Below are 4,615 nucleotides of genomic sequence, written 5' to 3'. Positions count from 1 at the left end.
TCCCTCTCTTTCTCTCTGCCCCTGTCTCCCCCCCTCCCGCCCTGTCTCCCCCCTCTCTCTCTGCCCCTGCTTCCCTCTCTATCTCTCTGCCCGTCTCCCTCTCTCTCTCTGCCCCAATCTCCTTCCCTCTCTCTGCCTCTGTCTGTCTTTCAGAGGAGGAGGAAAATGGTGGATTGGGCTGGAGGGTTGGGGTGGATTGGGGTGGGAGATCTCTCACAGGAAGTGGACTGACTCCCTCCCACCCCAAAACACACAAACACGCACAAAACCAAACAATCCACCAATAAATATCAACTCAGCCTTCAAGCAATGGTCCTGGAGTGGGGATCAGATTCATCACCTGCACCAGGAACATCTAATGGAGCTCCCAGGTAGACATCCTGGTGGAATGGATGCACGGTGTGTTGGACGGGTCTCGTTGCTCGGAGTTGACTGAGTCCTGGACAGGTTCCTTAGAATGAGTGAGCAGGCAAGCTCTGATTGGGGATTTTTGTTTGGTTTTGATCAGATCAGTGAGAAGCTGGGCCAGCTTTGTTGGCGCACTCTGGGTGACTGAGCTGTCTCCCCTCGGTCCTGGCGAGCGCTATTTATTGCGGAGGATGACGCGGGGCTTTCGCTGTTCCTTTTGAAACGCCAACCCTCGGAGCTATGCTGTCGCTGCCGCCGCTTCCACACTATCACCCCCCAACCCCTCCCCGCGGCCACTGAATATCATTTGGATGTCCCGGCTTTCCAGCCGCGCACCACTGCTCAGTACAATCCGTCGGAGTATGCTTCATAACCGGTGCTCGACTGTGTGCAGTCTGCAGCAAACAGTGAGGAAATCCCAGGAAGGAAACTTACACTACCACAGGCTGTCAAATCTCCTGCCCTCGTTTCACAGCGTTTGGTGATCCTTTTGAAACTGAATACATACCAGAAAAGAGAAACAATTTCATTTTTTGTTTAGTTTCACACTCCTTAATTGGCAGAAGGCTGATGGATTCTGGAAATATGAACTATAATAAAATGTTTTAGGAACAGGAATTCTTTTTAAGTTTGTCAGTATGTAATATCCTGAAGGGTAAGTGTATTCAGATCCTATCTCCGCTAGAAAGTTAGCGCGTAGCCATTCTCACGGTAACATATTACGTTCTTACAGAGCTGCAATCAATTTAGGATCAGCACAGCAAAATGGCCATTTGACTTATCTTGAAGTATTTCGAAAGCCACTTCCCTGTGACCCTCCAAACATTTCCCTTCTGAAGTATTTTCCCCCTTTCCTGCACTGTTGCAATGCGAATGCAAACAAGGACAGTATGGCCCAGGAGGGGAAGAGATTGTTATTATGTCTGATGGAGGGTCGAGGCCCGGAACGTCAGCTTTCCTGCTCTTCTGATGCTGCTTGGCGTGCTGTGTTCATCCAGCTCCACACCTTGTTATCTCTTGTTATTTTATCCGCTCCCTTAGGACGTCTATTATATGTATTTCGCTGAGGAGGAAAAGTTTGCAGGGCAATGGAGAAAGGACGTGACGCGGGATGTGTTGCTCTCGATGGATCAAATGGCCGCCGTCTGTGCTGCAACGATTCAAGGTTCGTATCAAATTGTATTTTGAAAGTGCATGTGCTCATTGCAAACACATTTCGGTGTTTTCTAGAACTGCTCATTAATCAAATTTATACCCACTGCAAAGGCTCTTGTGGTGCAGTGGTAGCGTCCCTATCTCTGAGCCAGGAGACCCATATTTAAGTCCCAACTGTTTTGGAGATGTATAATAACATTTCCAAACAAGTTGATTGAACACATCTTAAATTGATACAACAGAAACTGTGAAGATAACGTAAGGTTTAAACCCACTTCATTATGTTCTTATAAACATCTATTCTGTTGAATGCTAAGATAAGATGTAAGGAGTTCACACTATCTACATCCAAGCTTTTTATCTAAAGACACGCTTCGCCAGCAACCAAATCCTGACCTCAGCGTGATTAGATCTCCATGCAGATAAGTTCAGCCACTTTTGTGTTGAAATTTGGCAGCAGTTACCTTATTGTGGATCTGAATACATAATTGAAGCCATAGAATCCCTACAGTGTGGAAGCAGCCACACTGTAGGGATTCTATGATTCAAGTCCACAAAGGGAAGCCCACCGGGACCCATTATCCCTGTAACCCTGCATTTCCCATGGCTAATCCATCCAACCTACACATCCCTGGACATAATGAGCAGTTTCGTGTGGCCAATCCATCTAACCTGTGCATTTTTGGACAGTGGGAGGGAAACCAGAGCAAAAATGTGCAAACTCCATACAGTTCCTGAGGCTGGAATCAAACAGAGGTCCCCAGCACTGTGAGGCAGCGGTACTAACCACTGAGTCATTGTGCTGCCCAGATATGAAATGTGAGCAGAGGAATTCAAGTAGAGTGGAACAATTTGATTGTGAAGAGCCAGAATGCTGTCTGTAGATCTTCACTAACTAATGAAGGGAAGCAATGGCCTAGTGGTATTTTCGCTGGACTGTTAATCCAGAGACCCAGACAATGTTCTGGGGACCTGGGTTTGAATCCTGCCATGATAGATGGTGGAGTTGGAATTCAATAAATATCTGAAATTAATAATTTAATGATGACCAAGAATCTGTTGTCAATTGTCAGGAAAAACCCATCTGGTTCACTAATGTCCTTTAGGTAAGGAAACTGTCATCCTTGCCTGGTCTGGCCTCTGTGTGACTCCAGACCCACAGCAATGTGGTTGCCTCTTATCTGACTTCTGGGCAATAAATGCTACCTGGCCAGCAACACCATCAACCCATGACTGAATGAAAACAATGTAAAATTATTGTAGTAGTTTGTCATTCTTTTATTTCTCAAAGGTGAAATATTTTGGTTTTAGATTTATGCTTTAGAGTTCTATATTTATGTGAATTACAAATGTAACTTCAGCTCTTTTATCAGTAATTATGTCATTTATAAGACAATAAGCAATCCAAGGATCCATGACGATTACTGTACATATTATACCACCCATCTAAAATATGTGGAACTTCAATAAGTACCCATTTTGAGATATTTGCCAGAAATTGAACTTAACCAGTAATATTGTCTACCTGTAATTGGACAACAGTTGTCAGCAAGTCATTGCAGGTCATCCCTCATGTCATTGGCTAAAGTCTGCTGGTGATTAAATGGTCAGTGGAGTTTTATTTCCAATATAATCACATTTTTTGGGCATGCTTTGGCATGCCTATTTACCGCTAGGCGGTGGGGATCCACAGGGGAGAGCTCTCTATGTGAGAGTCCTCTCTCTTTCCCTCGGGGATCTGAGAGGGTGGGGGTGGGAAAAGCGTTGCATGCAGCAGGCCCATTCAGATTGTGGTGGTTCATGGACTCCCAGCCAACTGTTTGTTTAGTGGTTCTCTGGAGTCGGTGGACCATGTCTATATTGGGTTCGTGCATTTGCTCTCCCTTTCTAGTTATCTAATAGACCTTCTCCTCGACTTGTGGTTGCACTTCAGCCCCACGCTCCTATTCTTTGGGCATCTGATGCAAAGAGGAGCAAGCAAGTTGGGGGATCTGCTCATAGATCTGGACGTGACCAGGTTGGCTATTTACAGGCCCAGGTGGTGGATTGTGGAGGGAGTCATTTCTGTCAACTGCCTGCCCCTCTTTCACGATTACGTTTGAGCCTGGAAGTTCTTGCAGAGGGAGCATGCAGTGTCCACCAACAGTACCAATGCCTTTGAGGGAGAGGTGGGCACAGTGATGGGTAGAGTGCTTTATTTGCCCCTCCTACTCTATTTTGATTTAATCTCCACCCTCACCCTTCAGTTTTTCTTTCATGTAAGGATTGCTCCTATTGAGCTTTGCTTGTTACTGGTTCCCTGGCCACTTAGGTGTTTTTTTCTGGTGGGGTAAATGTTGACTAAAATTATTTGGCACATGGTGTTTTTACACACACGTAACACAGCTGCTGTGGCGAAAAGATGAGCACTCCTGGTGTATGGTCATACTGTAGGGGTATTTAAAAACAAAACCGGAGGTTAGAATCTTCTCATCTGAGGATTAACTCCAAGCTGGCTGGCCATAGCCAGTGTACTGTGCACTAGTAAATAAAAAAAAACACACACTTTCAGTGAGAGACAGATGTATGCAGAACCTGCCTTAAATAAATCACCATGATATAATTAGAATCTATATTGGAACCACAAGAATTCTGAAGATTTTGAGTTCACTGATGATGGGAGATATTGGAATGTTTATGTTCAATTCTAACAGGCAAGTTAAAATATAAAAATAAGAATTACAGCATCAGATAAAATAATTTTGACAATGATCTGGGACTTCAACAAAGGGGGAGAGACACTGAAGGAAATAATGACTATCTAGATTTTGGACTGGGGTTTGACAGTGAGGCTATTAGCACTTGCTGTTATTGTGGGGTAAACCAGCCAGCGTTGGCTGATGTCCGTACATTGACATTCAAATGCAGAATCCAGAAGATCCTGTTCAATTTGCTTTGTTTGTTCGCATGCCTCACATTTCCCTGACAGATATCCCATGAAAGGTATGAAGCTGCAACACTTTGCCAGTTGTTACACACTAATTGTGTCTCAAGTCAAGATGCAGTGAAGTCA

This window comes from Stegostoma tigrinum, chromosome 22, assembly GCF_030684315.1.
Source record: "Stegostoma tigrinum isolate sSteTig4 chromosome 22, sSteTig4.hap1, whole genome shotgun sequence".
NCBI classification, from domain to species: domain Eukaryota; kingdom Metazoa; phylum Chordata; class Chondrichthyes; order Orectolobiformes; family Stegostomatidae; genus Stegostoma; species Stegostoma tigrinum.
This window is presented reverse-complemented; position numbering follows the sequence as displayed.